The sequence below is a fragment of the Chiloscyllium punctatum genome, chromosome 52 (assembly GCF_047496795.1).
Source record: "Chiloscyllium punctatum isolate Juve2018m chromosome 52, sChiPun1.3, whole genome shotgun sequence".
Classification (NCBI taxonomy): domain Eukaryota; kingdom Metazoa; phylum Chordata; class Chondrichthyes; order Orectolobiformes; family Hemiscylliidae; genus Chiloscyllium; species Chiloscyllium punctatum.
The window spans coordinates 2,254,706-2,276,675 of NC_092790.1; positions in this window are offsets into that span (position 1 = coordinate 2,254,706).

A 21,970-nucleotide genomic window follows, 5' to 3' on the forward strand; every position below is an offset into this window, starting at 1 on the left:
TACGTTCAGTCATCTAGCTCCCTGAACACCCTTGAGGAGAGAAATCCTGACATTCAATGCTACCTGTTTGAAGAAAACACTTGCTGTTCCTATATCAAGGCCTATTCATGTGAACAAAAGAGGTTGAGACAAGGGTTCAGGTAAAAATGACTGGCCCCGATATCAAGGCAGTGGTTGACTTCTGTTGACATCAAGGAGCTGAACAAAACTGAACTTAATGGGAATCAGAGTAATCTCTCCAGTGTTTGGAGTCAAACATGACACAAAGGAAGATGTTCATCATCTCAGTCCTGGGTCACCTCTGTGCGAGATCCTCAGGGTAGCTTCCTCTTCACAAACATCTTCAGCTGCTTCATCAATGTCTCACCGGCCCCACTCTCCCCACTATAAGATCAGAAGTGGTGATGGTCGCTGAAGATTCCACAATGGTCAGAACATTTTGTCCCCCGTCAGCTCCTGAGCTGGTCTTTTTCCGCAACTAGCAGGATACAGACTCCATTGAGACTTGTGCTGTTAAAGTGTCCGTAACATTCATGTAACAGCACTGGTGGGCACTGCACATTACCACAGTAAAATAAGAGTTCATTCATCAACTCATGCTGGTTTCACAGGAATATGAGGAAGTCGTTCAGCCCATTGACACTGTGGAGAAGAACAGGGACAGCCCATTCATTGCCTCCAGCCTATTTGTCAGGAAGAGAAGGAGTCTAGTGTGATGGACCTCACCAGAGCCCCTCGAAAATATTTTAAGGCGGTAGCCAAATTGTAATGTTTTCTTATTTTAAAGGAAATGTAAAGTGTCTGTTCCAGATGCAATGTGACTGGTCAAACTACTCAGTGTGAAGCAAAACACCATCTAGTTAAACACTGAAGAGAAAATGAAACCAAAGAAAGAGGAATTTAGAATAACGTAATTCTATTGGACAGCATAACAGAATAATAGATCTAGGAACTATTACTGATAAACTGTTCAAATATAGGGAAATCCCATAAACACAGCCCTTGGCCAAAAGAAATATTCAGAAACAGATTGTCACAAATATTTCTCCAATCAGGAAGAGAAATTTCAGAGAGAGTAGCAGCCAGGAGACATTGACTGAAGCTTCCAACTCTGTTGAGACCCCAATAGTTTCTGATGTTACTGAGAAACCATAACCCAGTGATCCTAATCTGTGAGCGTTGGCCACACCCGTTCAGGCTGCATTAAAATTAACCTAAGGCCTCCCTAGCTGTTTACTCAAGTGGTCTTAACTGGCAAGCTTGGTAACAATCGTTCAATCTCTCTCATAAAATAAACCAGGACAAAATATCCTCTTAAAGCTGCAACATTGTCACACTAGTCAGTACAATGAGCTGTCAAACAGGAACCAGGGTTAACCAGTCAGGCCCTTGGCCCTGTCCAATCGGACGAGGTTGAAGTGAATCACTCCCTTGAGTCACTTACACAGGAACAGCAGGAGGCCATTCCCACCTCAATGCCCTTACACGGGGGCAGAATGAGGTAATTTTTGCTGATTCCTGATGAATGTCTTCTCCCCAAAACGTCGATTCTCCTGGTCCTCGGATGCTGCCTGACCGGTTGTGCTTTTCCAGCAATTGATGCTCTACTCTCATCTCCAGCATTGGCAGTCCTCACTATCTCCTAAGTGATGCTCTAACATGATGAACAAGTGGGGCAGAGGCTGCACAGACAGACTGTTCCACGTTGTTTCTCTTGGCTCCGTTGTTTATGATACATATGTGGGACTTTAAGGTGGTTTTCTAGAGGTGGGCAGGGAAGCCATATGTCTTGTGTGAAGTCTCAAGAAGGCATCTTCCATCTCCACGAAGACATCCTGGTGTTCTCTATGTAGGGTGGAAGCTGATGGGAATGGCTACCTGTTTCAGATGGTAGGTATTGTGGCTGCTGTTGGGGATTGTGAGCAACCTGATGTTCAGTACAGGGTTCACTCGCTGACTACACAATAACATGGGTAGAGCTAATTTAGGCAAATAAACTTTTAGGAAAGTCACGTTAGACTGATGAATGTACTCTCTATATTCAAATAATGGTGATCTTGTTCATGTTGATCTTGTCTAGTGCATGTCCTGTGCAGTGTAACCTGTGTGCCTTACTCTGTCCAAGTCTATTTCCACCCTATGATCTGTCTGGCCATGCTTACTATGATCTGCCTCCACTGCTCATAAACAAAGTATTTCCCTGTACTGAGGTACACGTGACAATAAATCGAAACAATCAATCCTGGGTAAAGTATGGAATTTCTCTCCCTATCAATGTCCCTTTTGGAAATAAGCGAACACTGTCACTCCTCCTGTTTCAGCATCACCATTTCTTCGTCTCTCACAGCTCTACAGATTAAACACTCAGCTTATTCACTGTATCCTCATGTTACTATCACCGGTGTCTGTGGTAAGGGAATCATTCCTTACAAAGGACATCAAATCTGTACAGATTGCCCCAAATGCTCTCTCGGTAAGGCTCTACAACAGCCGGAAGATGGCTTTACTTATGTACTCGAATCATCTTATAATGAAGGACAGCATACGATTGACTGCACCCATTACTTACACAGGGTTTGATTCGGAGCAGTCAGCATAGACTTGTCAGTGGGAGATCATGCTTCCCAAATTTCTTTGAGTCGTTTGATGAAGTTACGAGGACGTTTGATGAGGGCAGAGTGATAGACGTAGTCTCTATGGATTTCAGTAAGGCCTTTGATAAGATTCCACATAACAGGCTGCTCAGGAAGGCTCCATCACGTAGAATACTGGGGGAACAGGCCAATTGGATACACAGTTGGGTTGAAGGTAGGAAGCAGAGGGTTGAGTGGAAGGATGTTTGTCAGACCGGAGGCTTGGTCCATTGCTGTTTGTTATCTATGATTTGGTTGAGAATGTAGAATGTATGATTAGTAAGTTTGCAGATGACACTAAAGTAATTGGGAGCATGATCAGTGAGAATATTTATCAAAACTTGCAGCAGGACCTTAATCAGGTGGGAAATGGGCCGAGAAATGGCAAATGGAATTTAAAATAGAAGCGTGAGGTCTTGCATTTTGGAAACTCAGATCAAGGTAGGAGTTTCATGGTGCATGGAAGGATCTTCAAGAGTGTAGTGGGCAGAGAGACCTTGGAGTTCAGGTGCACAGTTCTCTAAGAGTGGAGTCACAGGTAGACAGGGCAGTGAAGAAGGCTTTTGGCACATTGGCCTTCATCAGGCAGGATATTGAGCATAGACTTTGGGACGTTATGTTGCAGTTACACAGGACTTTAGTAAGGCCGCACTTGTAGTTTGTTTTCAGTTTTGTCACCTTGTTATAGGGAGGAAGATATTAAATTAGAAAGAGCGCAGAAGAAATTTTCAAGGACATTGCCAGGACCCAATGGTCTGAGTTACAGGGAGAGGTTGGACAAGCTATGACCTTTTCTTTAGCGAGTAAGAGACTGAGGGAGTCCTTATAGAGCTGTATAAAATCACGAGGGGTATGGATAGGATTAATGCTCTCAGTCTTTTTCCAAGGTGTAGAGAATCGAGGATTAGAGGGGATCAGTTTAAGGGGAAGGAATAAAAGGGAACCTGAGGGGGCACTTCTTTATACAGAGGGCTCGTACGTGGATGAGTTGCCAGCAGATATGGTTGAGGGGGGTACATTAACAACATTTCAAAAACATTTGGATAAATATGTGGATAGGAAAGGGCTGGAAGCATATGGGCCAAGTGCAGAGAAATGGGATTAGAGTGGATGGATACTTACAAGGTGGATCGAACCCCTCTGTTAATTAAAACCAATCACCCAGAAAAGCTCGCCTCACCTTGTAATCTGTTAAAATATGAGCGACATAGATCTACTACATTCCACTATTTAAACAAAAATTATCAAGTTAGTTTCTTAACTTTAATAGTGAACACTAAACAGTAACTATTCGCAAATACAAACCCCTCTTTTCTTAGCTCATTACTATCTGACTCCAACTCTGTAAAAATATGCTGTTCCAACAACCCACATAGGAAACATTAAAATCTCAAGACCATACAGACTCTATCTTCCCCGCTGTGTTCACTCTTTCAGCTGCTGATCTCCCTGGGTCATGTTTTTTTTTATTGCAAGTAGGTTTACATGAACATGTGTCTTTGATAGAGAGTGTTTGAGATGGTCAGTTAGCACTCCTGCTCTATAGTAGTTGCTCTACTGTTGGATGGCAGCAGCTCTCCCTCCAGTGTTCAAAATTCTGGGTTTATATGATCCCCATGATATAATAATTCTCATAATTTGATTGCTGTCCAGGTGTCCAAACAATAATATTCAAAATTCTGTTGGTTTCTGGTATCCTGAGCGTTATTTAAACTCTTTGGTTGCATTTGGATGGCTGTCAAAACAGCAACCAAAACTCAGGTATCCCTTTCTCAGCTAATGGTGACATGTGGAACAGTGTGACCTTTAGCTGGCATCAGTGGCTTAATTTCTATTCAACAAAACCCGATCTGTCTTAAAATGCCCATACGTGTTTTTGGCTTCATAACATCTTCCTGCTTCAGAAAATAAAATGAACCAGCAGAATGAATATATGGCTACATTTCTTTTCCTCTAATTCTTCATCCCAATTATATGAAATACAAAAGTATTAATCTCAGTTATATCATTCATATTAATTCTGCACACCAATATAACACTGAAATAAGTCAAATCTTATCTGCACTGCCTTCCTTTAAATCCGCGAAAACACATCTGCTTTCACATTGTAAGAGCCACAGCATGTGCATTTTGTGAGTTTAAATTCGGTACGGTAAGACTCCAATTAAATAGTCTCATATTCTGGTGTTTAAATATTCCAAAAAATGTGAGAGATTTTTCGTTGTCCACAACCATCTCCGACAATTTGTTTGTCATATAAACATTAAAATATTGTCAGGCCAGTGTGAAACTTAATCATTCCTGTTCAATAATGGAGATTTTGTATTTTTATTCTGGTGGATATTGAGCTTTTTCGACAAGTAGCCAATTAGCCATTCAATTCCATCATCCTCTTTCTGTATCAATACATCTCCGACCCCGATATCCCGAGCACCAAACACAGTTTTCAAAGGGTTTCAAATTATTTGGTGTAGCTAAAACTGATGTGGTGATTAATCCTACTTTAAAATTCTAACATGCCTCCTGGCATTGTTCTGTCCACCACAATTCTGTGTTCTTCTTTAGTAAATCCATCAGTGGTGCCAATACACTGCTGAAGTTTGCAAAAAACTTCCGATAGAATCCACTCAGTTCCAAAAATCGAAGCACCTCTTTCTTCGAGGATGTTCGTAGAAATTCCTAAAAGTCCTTCGTTTTTATGTTCCATGGGGTCAACCTTCCATGTCCAACGTAATGTCCCAAGAACGTCACCTCTGCCTTTGTGAATTCTGTTTTCTTTAAGTTTATTACCAAGTTTGCTTCTTGTAATCGTTCAACATGCTCTGGCAACTGTAACATGTGAACTTTCAATCACTTGCTAAAGATCACTACATCATAAAGATAAGCTGCAAAATTTGTTCATATGGCCACAACTCTGTTTCTGAGTATTAAATGTGTCTGGAGCACTATTCATCCGTATGAAATACTCGATAAATTTTTTTGGCATCTCTGGTATCTTTACTGGGTAGTTTAACTCACTCCACATTTTGTTTATTTGAAAAGGGCCACTAAACCTGGCTTTGAAGAGATTTCTTACCACTGGTGGCAATACTAATACGTCATCCTCACGGGAAATAATCAAACTTTCAGTGTTTCTATCTGCCACCTGCTTCACTCTATGTTGTGCTCTTCAGATACTGTTTAGCTAACTCACCTACTCCATCTACTCTCTCCTTCACCTCATACACATAATCCAGGTGTGAGATTTCCGACTTCGGTCCTGTCAATTTATATTTAATTAATTTCAAAGGAGCTCTCACTTCATGTCCGAATATTAACTCAAAGGAAGTAAAGTGAGTAGATTTATTTGGGGCATCCCTAATGGCAAACAATTTAATGGGGCACCTTTTTCCCAATCATTTGGCCAACCCTGACAGTACGCTGTTAACATAGTCTTCAGAATCTGATGCTAACTTTCCAAGGCTCCCTGGGATTTAGGATAGGACGCCCTTGATTTGAAGTGCTGTATGCCTAAGCCATCCATGACTTCCTTAAACAGCTGAGTGGTAAAATGAGACCCTTGGTCTGACTGAATCTCTATGGGCAGCCCACAGCGAGTCTCGAAAGCCAAAAACTCCTCGACCTCCCTTTTTGCCTTAACACTGCAATAATGGAATTTCCTCTGAAAATCTGGTAGACACATCCATTATGGTCAGCAAGTATTGGTTTCCACTTTTACTTTAGAAAGGGGAGCGACACAATTAATCATAACCCACGTTCAAGGTTCTTCAAAGGCAGGAATTGGTAAGAAAGGTGCTGGTTTTATTACTGCTTGTTACTTACCTACCATTTGATATGTATGTCACGTACAACAAATATTAACAGCGTCCCTGTGCATTCCAGGCCAGTAAAAATGCTTCTGTACCGTAGCCTGAGCCTTCTGTACACCGAGGTGACCGCCTGCAGTTATTTTATGAGCTACCCGTAACACTGTACGTTACTGCTAACACAATCTGGTGCATTTCGGCCCATTTCCCTTCTGCAGTAACCTATCGGGGTCTCCATTTTAATTTTATGATTCTATCTTTAAGTTAATAACGTTCAGCAAAATTTCTGATTCCTTTTCTGTGTGTGTGCATGTGTATGTGTATGTGAATGTGTGTGTATATATCTGTTGTAAGTCCATTAGCCTTTCTGGACGAAACACCTCTGCCTGATCCTCTGTGTGTTCAGATTTTTCCTGCACCGATACATCAAACAGGGTGTCAGTTAACTGAGCATCAACCCATTTGTCTTTTTCGTTCGTTTTTCCTTCCTGCTGTAACGTATGACAGTGGAATCTTGCTACTACACAGTCTGGAAAAATTCCTGGGTCATTTTCTTTTAACTCACCAATTCCCCAGTCTTCCTTTGGCTTCTCCTCCACAAGGGGTGCTTATCCCACCTCGCCTCCTGCTAAATCGTTCCCAAGAACGAACTGTATTCCTGGAAATGACACTCTGTTACTCACTGTCACTGTTACTTCCCTAATCTTGATTTGGCATTCCATCCTGATGTTACACAAGGGAATGCTTAATTTCTGTCCCCATTCCACAACTTAACACGCTCTTGATTAACATGCCAGAAAGAGTAAAAAAAACTTTCATCTCTTACTATTAGAGGGTGAGAGAAAGTGAGAGCTGCAGATGCTGGAGTGTTGTAAAGTGTGGGGCTGGAAAAGCACAGCACGTCGGCAGCATCCGAGGGGCAGGGGCGTTAACGTTTCAGGCATAAATGCTTCATCAGGAAAGTGGGAGGTAAGGGAGGGGGAAGGAGGTTGAGAAATAAATCGGATGGTCAGCGTGGAGCTGGGTGGAAGGGAGCTTGGAAGGCGATAGGTAGATGCAGGGAGGGTGTGATGGTGATAGGTCGGACACGAGGGTGATAGGACTCCTATCGGTGGTAGGACAGCTGGAACCCTCAACTGTATAGCATCAACGTTGACCTCACCAAATTCCAAACCTCCCCTCCACCAACCTCTCCCAGATCCAACTGTTCAACCGAGCACTGCTCTCTTGGACTGCCCGAACTAATCATCTTCCTTTTCACCTATCGACTCCATTCTACCCTCCGACATATCACTATCACTCCCACCTATATCTTCTTATTGCCTTCCCAGTGACCCTCCCACCAGCTCAGCTATTACCCTCGTATTTATCTTTCAGTCCCCTTGTCTCCCCACCATGTTGCTGACGATGGGTTTCTGCCTGATATTCGATTGCCCTGCTGTCTGGATGCTGCCTGATCTGTTGTGCTTTTCTGGCGCCTCACTTCTCAACTATTATAGACTGAGCAGATCCCGTATCTCAGAAAATTATTAATTCTTGTCCTTCTCCCCCTGTTCTTTCTGAGTAAACTTTATCTACAGAGGTGAATTCTTTAGAGAGATCAGGCACTGCCTCCATACCCAGCCCTTGCCTCGGCTGTGCAATTTCCTGCAGCTCCTCGGGTCCACTTGGGGTCTCCTTTACCAGTTTCACTAATGGCACTGGGCTTAGCCTCTTCTACCACATCTTTCCCCAAAGTGTCTTCCTTTAACGCCCAGCATGGTGTTTCCCAGCTTACTGCAGTGAAAACAACTTTTTCCCTGTGCCTTTCTTAAACAACCAACACTGTAATTTTATGTGTTCCACTCCCTTATAATGAGAGCACCTGAGGACTTTCACCACATTTCAACCCCCTTGGGCTTCTTTCTTCACCTGTAGTGAACTATTGTGAGCTACTGTTCGCTTTGTAATGTGTGATCTTCCCTTCTCCCAATTTCTATCCCTCACAGGATGAAATTCCTGCCAGAAGCTAAATTTCATCACATGCCACAATGCGTATTTATCTGCTATTTCTGCCGCGCTTCTCACTTCTTGATCTTTCTATTCATTCACATGAATTTTTACTATCACTGGAAGTGAGTCTTTTAACTTCTCCAGCAGATTAATCTCCCTTCAAGCCTCACAGGTCTTATCCATTTTTAAGGCCAGCACCCACCTGTCAAAATGACTGTGGTTAATTCTTTCAAACTCAATGTCAGTCTGACCTGGTTGCGTCTCTATTTTTCCGAACTTCTGTCTATATGCTTCTAGTACCAATTCATAACCAATCAAAATAGCCAATCTGACATCTTGATAATCTCTTGATCCCTCATCTGACAGCGCTGCACATACCTCACCAGCTGTGTCCACCAGCTTAGTCTGAACTAGCATTACCCACAAGTTCACTGGACACGTCATCTGCCGAGCCATTTTTTCAAATGAAATAAAAAAGTTTTGACATTTTTCTCATCGAAATATGGCAAGTTATTAACCTAGCTGTATACATCCCAACGTTCACCCTTCATCTCCATCCTGTTAATTTAACTTTCTTGTCTAATTCCCAACTTCTGAATTTCAAATCCCCTCTCTCTTTCTTTTTCCTCTCTTTCTCTTTCGTCTCTCACTGTTTCCGTCCCTTTATTTATCTTCTAACTCCAGTTGCCACATTTGCAATTTAAGTTTTTATAATACTACTGCAGTTCCCTATTTCTCTGAAACATCAAAGTGCTTAACCAACTCCATCACAATTTCAGCTTCCCTTTTGTCCCTGGTTAAACCCAATTAAACCCTATTTGCTAATTCTAAAAAAACTCCTCCTTCTGTCTTTCTAAACTTCCTTGGAAAATTTGGGAACCTCTTTAGTAATGTTAAAAGCCATTTCCCTCACTTTTCATTTAACTAACCACAAGTAACAAAATTAAACGAATTTTCTTACTAGTTTTATTTGAAGATCAAAGTCACTAATTGCAATGAGTTGGAATTTGCTGGGACCTGTTGTATCTCAAATTTGTTCACGTCGGTCCAAGTGCCACACTGCAAAGCCCCAAAACTATTATGACATCAATGTCGAACCCCTTTGTTAATTAAAATCACACACCTAGAAAAGCTCACCTCACTTCATAATCTGTCAAAACGTGAGCGACAGAGAACTCCTAAATTCCACTAATAAACAAAAAATAACAATTCATATGTATGCAAGTTAGCTCGCTGAGCTTGAAGGTATGTTTTCAGAAATTTCGTCACCATGACTAGGTGACATCATCAGTGGGAGTATCTGCTGAAGCGCTGGTGGTATGTCCCGCCTCTCTATTTATAGGTCTTGGTTTCTTAAAGTGGGTGATCTCATTTCTTGTTATTTTACCAAGAGAATGTAGACAGGATCTAAATTGATGCGTTTATTGATGGACTTCTTGTTAGAATACCATTCCTCTAAGAGGGTCCTTGCGTTTCTTCGTATGTGTGTGTGCTTTGTCCCAGTCAAAGTGGTGCCCTTCTCTGTCTGTATGTATGGAACACAGTGATAGTGTGTCATGTCTTTTGGTGGCTAGTTGGTGTTCATGTATCCTCGTAACACGTCAACAGGACAGTTTCAATGGTGAAAAATGATTTTATATACGCTGTTTAATCAATGTGTGTGTGCAGTAAAGTCGCATTTTTCATATGTGCACAACACATTGTAAATGAACAACAGTGTCACAGTTAATGAAAAATGATGCATATGATGTATATAATTGATAAAACATTAAAACATGATTTGATCCACTCAACGTTCCCTCCTTTTCTGGGATTCCCAACTCTAATCTCTCATTCTTAACAGGATGTGTGCTCCATATTCATGATTCTGGTGTCCCAACTTATTTCAGTTAATCCTCTTTCTACCGGGACTTCAATATTTTGGACTGCTGGGTTCTTTCCAAAGCTAGTGTCAGTCATATTATTGGAGATATATATTCTGGCATCAGACTCATCATTTGAACATATTACTCTGTAGTACATGCACTGTACAAAGGACCACAGCACACAGGCATTGCCAAAACATTGGGGGATGTTCATCTACTTCTTTCGATAATGTAGTTTTCTCATTTTCCACATTTCTGGGCGGCACGGTGGCACAGTGGTTAGCACTGCTGCCTCACAGCGTCAGAGACCTGGGTTCAGTTCCCGCCTCAGGCGACTGACTGTGTGGAGTTTGTACGTTCTCCCCGTGTCTGCGTGGGTTTCCTCCGGGTGATCCGGTTTCCTCCCACAGTCCAAAGATGTGCAGGGTCAGGTGAATTGGCCATGCTAAATTGCCCGTAGTGTTAGGTAAGGGGTAAATGTAGGGGAATGGGTGGGCCGCGCTTCGGCGGGTCGGTGTGGACTTGTTGGGCCGAAGGGCCTGTTTCCACATTGCAAGTCTAATCTAATCTAATCTCCATATCTATATCCTGTCTCTCGTTCTCCCTTTGTATCAAGTTAAGAAATCCACCAATTATTCTTCGTGTCCCATCTCCCCAAACTCCATCTTTCAGTTTATGTCTAGCGCTCTCTTCAAGATGTAATGTGGTTATTAATAAGCAATGTAACTACCAAGGCATGCGGGAGGAGCTGGCCAGAGTTAATTGGAAGGGGAGCTGAGCAGGAAAGACCATGGAGCAGCAATGGGAGGAGGTTCTGGGGATAATTCGGAAGATAATACCAGAAATGCAACACCAAGAACTTGAAACATACTCATGGGAGAACAAGGCAGCCACGAGTGATAAGGCATCAAACCAAAAGAGAAAATATACAATGTATTGAAGATGACTGGGAATCCAGAGAATTCATTGGCTCTGCAACTACGTAACGCTGGCATCACTGACACTACAGAGTTCTTAATCATGGTCAGGAAAGGAAACAGAGGAAACACATTGACTTTAAACACAGAAGATGGTACTTCTCAAGGAAAAAGATTCAGGTGAATTAAACATTTGAATTAAGATCAGTTAAATGCTTTTGCGGAATGTGTCAGATTGAAAGCAAGACCCGGGGAAAGAGACCCTCAGCAGAATGAGAGTATGAAAATGGAAGCATTTCCACATCAGAAACCAGGTTAAGTCACTGAGTGCAGGGCTGATGGGTGAATGGGTCTCAGTGAGAATTGGGGAACAGACAGCAGAATTGCTTTGCAGATATTGCAGCTCGAAACTGCGTATTCATGTAGTGCTGTAGACCACAGCAGCACGAGAAGCAGAACACCATTCAACGACAACCTGAAACTTTTTGCCAGGATAACACCTCAGTCTGTCGTTGCCATCAACACCATCTATGGCTCAGTGACGAGTGTGGGTGAACATGTCAGAGTCAGAATCACATGAACTTTAACCTGATGCTAACTCATTAAAGCTACCGGACTTGACCAACAGATCTGATCGAAGCCCTGCAGTCCTGTCACATTCAGTCATAAATGATGATGGACGATTAAACAAGTGACTGGAGACGGCTCCAAAAACATCCCCATCCTAAATAATGGAACAGACCTGCACATCAGTGTAAAAGAGAAGGATGTGTTATCTGCACCATCTTCTGCCAGAAGTGTTGAGACGATGATACACCTCACCCTCATCATGACGCCCACAAAATCACAGATGCCAGTCTTCAACCAATTCGATTCGCTGTTCGTGACATGAAGATACAGGTGAACACAGTAGATACGACAAAGGCAATGTTCCCTCTCTATATTCCTGCAATAGGACTGAAGACTTGTGCTGCACAACAAGCCGTGTCCCTGGGGAAGCTTTTTCATTTCAGCTCCAACTCTCACATCTCCCTGGCAATGTGGAAAATTACACAGCTAAGTCCCGTTGCCTAAAATGGGAATAATTACAGTCTGACCATTTACCACCCCCTCAGTCCCATCACGTGAGTCAAATTGGTGGGAGTTATTCTTGATAGAGCTATCAAGCAGCACAGAAATAACCTGCTCAGTATGGTTTTTGACAGGTCCCCATGTGGAGATGGTGCTGTTGTGGTAATGTTCCTGGATTACTAATCTAGACCGTGCTAATGATCTGGCAGCGGGTGGAAGTTAAAGACAATTAATAAAATATCTATATCTAAAATCTGGGGTCAGTAACAGTGACCTTGAAGCCAATATCGATTGTAAACAGAATTTCCTTCTCCAATGTACTTTTAGGAAGTGAATCTCCCATGATTTTCTGGGCTGGCCTAAAAGTGACCCCAAAGACCCTGACGTGTGATAAACATTTCAATGGTCTCTGAAATTGCCAAGCAAGGGCACGCACTTGTATCAAACTACTCCGAGGTGTGAAACGATGAAGCCGGACAGAACACCCGGCCTCAGCATCAATGTCGGAAAAGGGAATGGGAACACAGTCCTGTCGAGCCTGCAGAAACCTCCTTCCTAATATCTGAGAGCTTGTGACAGCATTTACAGAGCTTTCCCACAGACTGCCCAGAAACATCGGGAATGGAAAACACATTTAGCCTCATCATTCCAGTTCATAGAAAAAATCTCCTCAATCCACTTACCCCACACGATATACATATCCGTTAATGTGAGTAACCTTGGGAAGCTATTAAATAGGCGGTGCAGTAGTACGTTTGGTCCATCGAGTTTGCTAACCAATTCAATATAATGATGGGTGGCCCTTCATGTCCACACCGTACTCCTGCTCTCACACCATCCCTTTACTGTCTCTAAATCCTTATTTATAATCAGTGTCTCGGTTTCCAGGTGTGAGCGAATTCCCCAGGTTCCCCAGTCAGTGAGAGCAGACATTTATTATCATCTCAATACAGAGTGACTGCCTGTACCTAATAATGTGGCCCCTTGTTTTAGAAGCCCCAGTCAGGGGAATTATCATCCCTGCTTCCAATCTGACTCACCCTGTCAGAGTTTTGTATATTTCACTGAGATCTCCACTCATTTTCCTAAACCACATGAAATACTGGCCCAGTCACCCCAAACGCTGCTCCCACAACAAGCCCGTCATCCCAGAGATCGGTCTGGTCATCCTTCACTGCTCTCCATCAATGTCAGGTTTGTCCTTTATTCGGTAAGGAGACCAAAACTGCACACAATACTGCACAATGTTCAAGAAGATATTTCACCAGGCCCTGTACAACTGCAGTAAGACACCTTTTCTCCTGGACTCACATCCCCCTGAAATAAACGTCCACACACCATTTATCTTCCTCACTGCTTTCTGTTTCTGCAATATTACTTTAAGCGACTGGTGTACAAGGAGATGCAGATCCTTTTCAGTGTTGCAGCTCCCCACTTGGTGGGTCTGTGTACACTGGGCAGCGTGCCAATGCCATGCCCAGTATTGACTTCTGGTTGCAGAACTCACTGCGCTGCATGGGCCTCAGAGGTTTATGCAGAAGGAAACAACAAAAAGGAGCATACGTCCCTTTGTAGACCAACATGTTTCAACCAATCCCTTTCAAATGGTATACTGCCTATTTATCATTTCCACCAAAGGGCACACCGTTACCTCGATCCACATTGTTCTCCATCCGTCACGTATTTACCCATTCACTCCACTTGTCTTCGTCTTCTCGGTGTTTTTTTACATCCTCCTCACCCACTCACAATCCCACATCCGTTAGTGCTGTCAGCTGGCTGGGATATATTGTATCTTATTCCAGCAACCAAATGTTTGAAGGGCATTGTGAACAGCTGGGCCCCAAGCACTGATCCCTGTGACACCTCAGCAACCGTCTTCTGTTCATTTATATTTATTTATTTCGTGAATCTCGGAGTCACTGGCTGGGCCAGCATTTATTGCTAGCCCCTAGTTGCCCTTGAGAAGGTGATGGTGAGCTGCCTTGTTGAATGCTGCAGTCCACCTGCTGTGGTTGACCTCCAATGCCATTACGGAGGGAATCCCAGGATTCTGACTCAGTGACTGTGAAGGAGCAGTGATATATTTCCATGTCAGGATGTTGAATGGCTTGGAGGGAACCTGAAGATGATGGTATTCCCATACATCTGTAACCCTTGTCCTTCTAGATGGATATGGGAGTTGGGAAGATGGTCTCTGAGGATCTTTGGTGAATCATTTCATTGCAGCATGTAGATAGTAAAACACTGCTGCTGCTGCTGAGTGTTGATGGTGGAGCATTCTGGATGAAGGGACGGTCAGACTGTCTGCTTTTTCCTGGATGGTATAAAGCTTCTTGAGTGTTGTTGGGGCTGCACTCATCCAGGCAAATTGGAAGTCTCCTGTTACACTTCTGACTTATGCATGTAGATGATGGACAGACTTTGGAGGTCAGGATGTGAGTTACTCGCCGCAGTATGCCTAGCTTCTGACCTGCTCTTATAGTTGCTGTGTTCATGTGGCGAGACCAGTGAGTTTCTGAGCAATGATTACCCACCAGGAATTTGGTACTGGGAGATTCAGTGATAGTAACACCATTGAATGCCAAGGGTCAGGTTAGATTATATTTTATTGGTGATGGTCATGGACTGGCATTCGTGTGGCCTGAATGTTACTTGCCACTTGTCAGCGTGGATACTGTCAAGATCTTATCGCATTTGAACATGGACTGCTTCAGTATCTGAGGAGCCACAAATGTTGCAGAAAATTGTACAAATATTGGCGAACATCCCCACTGCTGACCTTAAAATGGAGGGAAGGTCATTGATGAAGTTGCCCTGAATAGGTTTTTTGGCCACTGCTCGAGGGACTCCTACAGACTTGGAGCTGAGTTGACTGACTTTTATCAACCATGACCACCTTCCAACGTGTCAGGTATGAATCTATCCAGCAGGGAGTTTTCCCTTGATACCCATTGATTCCAGTGTTGCTAAGGCCCCTTGATACCACATTTGGTCGAATGCAGACTTGATTTAAAGGGCTATCACTCTCAACCGACCTCTGGAATTCAGCTCTTTTGTCCATGTTTGAACCAGGGTAATGAGGTCAGGAGCTGAGTGGCCCTGGTGGAGCCCAAACTGGGTGTCATTGATCAGGGTATTGCTGAGCAGGTTGCTGCTTAAAAACACTGAGAACTTCCACCACTTTACTGATGATCGAGAGTAGACTGATGGGGGGGGGGGGGGGGGGCAATTGGCCAGATTGGATTTGTTCTGCTTTTTACATACAGTAGATACTTGGGGTAATTTTCCACATAATCAGGAAAAGCCATTGTTGTAACTGTATTGAAATAGTTTAGCAAGGGGAGTGGCAAGTTATGGAGCACAGGTTTTCAGTACTATTGCCATAATGGTGTCAGATTATGCACCTTTTGGAGTATCCAGTATCTCCAATCGTTTCTGGATATCGAGTGGACTGAATCGAATTGGCTGATGACTGGTAACTGAATTGCTGAGGACCAATGTAGGAGGCTGAAAAGGATCGTCCACTCAGCACTTCTGACTGAAGATTGTTGCGAATGCATCAGCCTTATCTTATACACTGAAGTGCTAGGCTCTTCCATCATGGAGGAAGGGGTTATTTGTGGAATCTCTTCTTCCACTGAATTGTTTAATTGTCCCCAACGTTTCTCGGCTAGATATGGAAGGACTGCAGAGCTGAGATCTGTTCCTTTGCTTGTGGGATCACTTAGCTTTGTCTATCACTTACTGCTTATGCTGTTTTGTGCACAAGTAGTCCTGATTGCTGGCTTCACCAGGCTGACACCCCATTGTCTGGTATGCTTGGTGCTGTTCCTGCCATCCTGCACACTCCACTGAACCAATGTTGATCCTCTAGATTGATGGCAATTGTTGCGAGGGGGATATGCCAGGCCATGAGGTTATGCGGGAGTACACCATGGCTGCTATGGATGACCCACAACACCTTATGGACATCCAGATTTGAGCTGCTCGATCTTTTCGAAGTCAGCCCTGTTTAGCAACGTGATAGTACCACCCAAAATGGTGGAGGTTATTTTCAATGTGCAGGTTTGATTTTGTCTCCACAATGACTATGCAGTGGTCTCTCTTACCGATAATGTCATGGACAGATACTTCTGCAACTGGCAGATTAGTAAGGCTGTGTTCAAGTATGTATTTTCTTCTTGTTGGTTCTTTCCCCACCTGCTCCAGAACCAGTGGAGCAGTTATATCCTTAGGGGCCTGGCCAGCTCGATCAGTAATGCTGTCGCTGAGATACTCTTGGTGGTGAACATTGAAATCCACCAGCCAGAGTAGATCTTGCGTCCGTGCTACCCTCAGTGCTTCCTCCAAGTGTTGGTCAGCATGGAGGAGTACTGATCATCAGTTCAGAGAGGCTGGTACATGGTAATCAGCAGGAGGTTTGCTTTCCCATGTGCAAACTAATGCCATGAGACTTATGGGATACGGAGTCACTGTTGAGGACTCCAAGAGCAATTCCCTTCCAACTGTATCCCACTCTGCCGCCACTTCTGCTGTGTCCGTCCTGCTGATGAGACAGGAGATATTGGGGGTAGGTAATGGGGTGTCTGCGATATAGTCATGGTCACAGAATCATACCTTACAGACAATGTCAGGCTGTTGCTTGACGAGTCTGTTTATTTGTATTCACCGTTTCCTGCCAGCTGTCCCATTCGAGAAACATGTCCATATATACCCCCCAATCCACTCAGATTTGATTTTGCAAATTGGGCTTAAAGCTTTACCAAAATCTTTCTAAAAATCAAAATGTTTTACATCCATTGCTTCTCTTTCATTTGTCTCCCAGTCTGTTTCTCAAACATAATTCCCATTTCATAAATCTATGTTAGTGTTGTCTATGACCATTACTTTCAGCCTTAATAATTTCTCCTAAACGATTTACTTCCTATGTTGTATCTTCAATGTACTCTATCATTTTCCCACACCATTTTGGTTTTCCTTGTATTGTTTGAAAGTTCTGTGAAGACAGAACTGAAGTCGTGGCTTCATAGTTCTGCCATTTCCCTGTTTCCCATTCTCTATTCTCTGATTTCAAACTGTAAGGAAACTGCATTTGTTTTCTCATATTTCTCACATTGACATAATTTAACAAGCTATTACAGTTCACTCGTTTAACCCTTGTAAATATACTCTTCAGACATCCATCAATTCCTGCATTCAACTGCTCAATAATTGACCTTCCACACCATACAGTCACAGGAGCATAGACTCTGTGCCAACAGAAATACAGCATGATCTATATTAGTCCCACTTTCCTACACCAGGCCTATAGCCTGGAATGTTATAACACTTCGAAGTGCTTGTCCAAGTACATTTTAATGATTGTGAGGTTACCCGTGATAATTCCCCTCTCAGGAAGTATTCCCAGAACCCCACATCCTCGAGGTGAAAAAATATTTAAATCCCTTCTGAACCTCAAACTTTTCACTTTAAAAGTGTGCTCATTTGTTCTTGACCCTCTGAATAAAAGGAACAGCTGCTGTCTATCCACCCTGTCTATGTCCCTCATAATCTTATTCTCCTGAATCACGGACCCCTCAGCTTTCTCTGCTCCAAAGTAAACAACCCGAGCTTATCCAGCCTCTCTCCATAGCTGATATGCTCCATCCCAGGGAACATCCTGGTGAATCACCTCTGCACCCTCTCCAGTACAATCACATCATTCCTGGAATGTGGCTCCCAGAGCTACATACAGTACTCCATTTTGGCCTCAACAAAGCCCTGTATTGCTCGGATAATCTACATCCTGATTCGGAAATGCTACACCCAAGGTCTCATTCTTAACTAGTCTATTAACCTGTCCAGTCACATTCAGGGATGTGTGGAGAAGCACAATCTGAATTTCCCAGTGTGCTGCCATTCATTGAGTCCTCCCCTGTCTGGGTCCTTCTCCCAAAGTGCATCACCTCATATTTATCAGGGTTACATTCCATCTGCCATTGATCTGCCCATCTGACCATTCATCTGCATCTTCCTGTAACTTAAGGCCTTCCTCCTCACTGCGAACTAATCCGTTAATCTTTATGTCAAACATACACTTACTTATCACACCTCCCCCACTCTCCACCTAGCTCCCACCACATTCACATCTTTTTTTTATGAACAGTACAAACAATGAGGGACACAGCACTGATCCCTGTGATACACCAGGGGACACTGGTCTCCAGTCGCCCAAACAGCCTTCTCCCACCACCCTCTGCCTGCTGCCACTAAAACAATTCTCCTTGTAACCTGTCAAGTTATCCTTCATATTGTGAGATTTTACATTATTTCTCGGTATCCCAGCTGGAAATTTGTCAATAGCCTTCCTACAAAACTAAACAATCGACCTCCACAAACTAATTCAATCAAATACATTAGATGCGACTACCTTCTGATAAAGTCATGATAATTATCCCTGATCAAACCTTGTGACTCTGATTGCAGTTCAATTTTCTCCTTCCCTATTTTCTCCAGTAGTTTCCTTAACAGTGATCCAATACTCGCTCGTCTATAGTCACCTAGACTATCTCTGCCACCCTTACTGTGAAGTGTAATCGTATTAGCAGTCCTCCAGTTCTCTGGCACCTCCACTATGGTCAGATTCTAATTAAAATATTCAATCAGGGTCATTCCTCCGTTGACCCCAACAGCCGCCTGTGATACAACTCTTTCAGACATGGAGATTCGTCCAAATTTATATAGAACAAAGCCTCAAATCCCTGCTTGTATTTTACATCAATCTGTTCAAGAATTGTCCAGTCCATCTTCTTGAATTCTGTACCTGCATCCTCCTTCTCCCAAGTAAAATAGATGTGAAGGTCTCATGTAACAATCCATCAATGTTCTCCGTTTTGACACACAGTTTGCCCATTTGGTTTCTAATGGACACTAACTGTTTGCTGATTGTTCTGTTCGACTTGTCCGTGAAGAATATCGTGGGATTCTCCCAGATCTCGCCTACTTGTACTTCTTCATGTCCCTCAGTTATTCAGTCCTTTCGATGTTTCTAAGATTCACTACAATCACCTCTCATGTTTTGAAACTCGAGATTACAGGCTGAGTTACCGCGTCAGACAACCTTGCCAACTTAGGGATTAATCTGGATAATACCTTTTGCAGTTCCTCTGTAGTCAGAATATTCTTTCTTAGATTGGGATTCCGAACGATACACAATAGTCTACGTTTAGTCTCACCAACGCTTAATGCAACTGGTGCACGACATCCTCTATCTTCCATTTACATTCACATGAATGTAAACCTAATTTTTACTTTCCCATTTGCATATGTTCTTCCCAATACCTCTCGCTTTATTTTTTCTTATGAACTTGCTGTGTGAGTTCTTTAAAAAAGTTCATGAATATCCAACTATACGTTATCCTTTGGTTTTCATTGCCTGTGTCCACAAGAATAATCTTCAAACCAATCCAAAAAAATGGTTGCCACTTCTTGTTTTCCGTTCATCGGTACATTCTCACACTCCCCGCTTATGTAATTACCTTCTAAATATCTAGTGACATGTTCTTTTAAATCGAGTCCGAGAGATATCTGACTGCGGATGACAGGTTAACTGGTCTCTAGTTTACCATTCTCCAAATTCATAGAACATAGAACATAGAACATAGAACAATACAGCACAGAACAGGCCCTTCGGCCCACGATGTTGTGCCAAACTTCTATCCTAGATTAAGCACCCATCCATGTACCTATCCAAATGCTGCTTAAAGGTCGCCAATGAATCTGACTCTACCACTCCCTCGGGCAGCGCATTACATACCCCCACCACTCTCTGGGTAAAGAACCCACCCCTGACATCTCCCCTATACCTTCCACCCTTCACCTTAAATTTATGTCCCCTTGTAACACTCTGTTGTACCCGGGGAAAAAGTTTCTGACTGTCTACTCTATCTATTCCTCTGATCATCTTATAAACCACTATCAAGTCACCCCTCATCCTTCGCCGTTCCAACGAGAAAAGGCCGAGAACTCTCAACCTATCCTCGTACGACCTACTCTCCATTCCAGGCAACATCCTGGTAAATCTTCTCTGCACCCTCTCCAAAGCTTCCACATCTTTCCTAAAGTGAGGCGACCAGAACTGCACACAGTACTCCAAATGTGGCCTAACCAAAGTCCTGTACAGCTGCAACATCACCTCACGACTCTTGAATTCAATCCCTCTGCTAATGAACTATAATACTCGATAGGCCTTCTTACAAACTCTATCCACCTGAGTGGCAACCTTCAAAGATCTATGTACATAGACCCCAAGATCCCTCTGTTCCTCCACCTGACCAAGAACTCTACCATTCATCCTTTCTTAAACTGTTGGATAATATTTATAACCTTTGCCTTATCCAAATTGGCTAAATGCCTTTCGGGAATGTGTCGAAAAATAAAGTGAAAATCCGCGATGCAAAGAACATGTCTATTGCTGCTTCCTGTGAAATTCTTGCATGAAGTACATCTAGTCTGTCAGATTTATAAATACTCAATCCAGCTTTCTTTTCAAAGATAACCCCAACACTGATAAGAATGGTCTTAGACTTTACTTACACAAGTCCCATGTTCACTTCGTATTTCTGGAAGAATTTCTGGACATTCTTGCATGAAGATAGACTCAAAGAAGCTGTTTCTTTTCGCTGCGATTTCTCTGTTCTCTGCAATAAATCATCCTGAACGCACACCAACTGTTCCACATTTGACCTTGTTTTTATTTTTTCCATACATTGATAGACGCTTTTTGGCAGTCTTTATGTTTTTCTTTCGTTTGCACGTTATTTCCCTTTCTGATTTTCTTCTCAGTTTTTTGGTCATCCGTTGCTGGGTCCTACATTTCTCTGAATCCACTGGCTTACTGCAACACTTGGCATTTTTCTAAGCTGCCTCCTTTCATCTAATAGGTAGGTGAAGGTAAGGTTGAAAGTGATAGTCGCAGAGGAGGGTGGCCCAGATTGATAGGAAGGACTGTGGACATATAGGAACATTCAAAAGGGCGGTGCTGACTTGAAAGGTTGGAGTGGGATAAGGTGGGATGAGGGGAAATGGGGAAATCCACTATGATCCCCTGTGGTCGGAGGGTCCCAAGGCAGATGAGGAGGCTTTCTTGCTCCAGGCTTCTGGTGGTACTGGTTTGGCGATGGAGCAGTTCTAGGACCCTCATGTCCTTGGCAGAGTGGGAAGGGGAGTTAAAGTGCTCAGCCACAAGTCGATGGAGTTGTTCAATGTGGCTGTCCCAGAGATGTTCTCTGAAATGATCCACAAGTTGACCTCCTGCCTCGCCAATGTAGAGATGACTGCATTGGGTTTAATGGATGCAGCAGATGAGGCGTTCTGTTTCCCTTTATCACCTAACTCTTTCAACCCAACCTTCATCTACCTACCGCAATCCCAGCTACCTCCCCCCTGCCTCAACCCCTTCTCATTTATCCCTCAGCCCCCTTGGACCATAAGCTTAATTCCTGATGAAGGGCTTATGCCTGAAACATCGATTTATCTACTCGTACTATGCTGCCTGACTGTGCTTTTCCAGCACCACACTCTTCGACTCTGATCTCCAGCGTCTGTAGCCCCGACTTTCTCCTCACACCTTCAGAGCTTGCCTGACTCCGAATTATAACGGTTTCTTCAAATAAAACAAAAACTATCGTGTACTCAAACAGCAT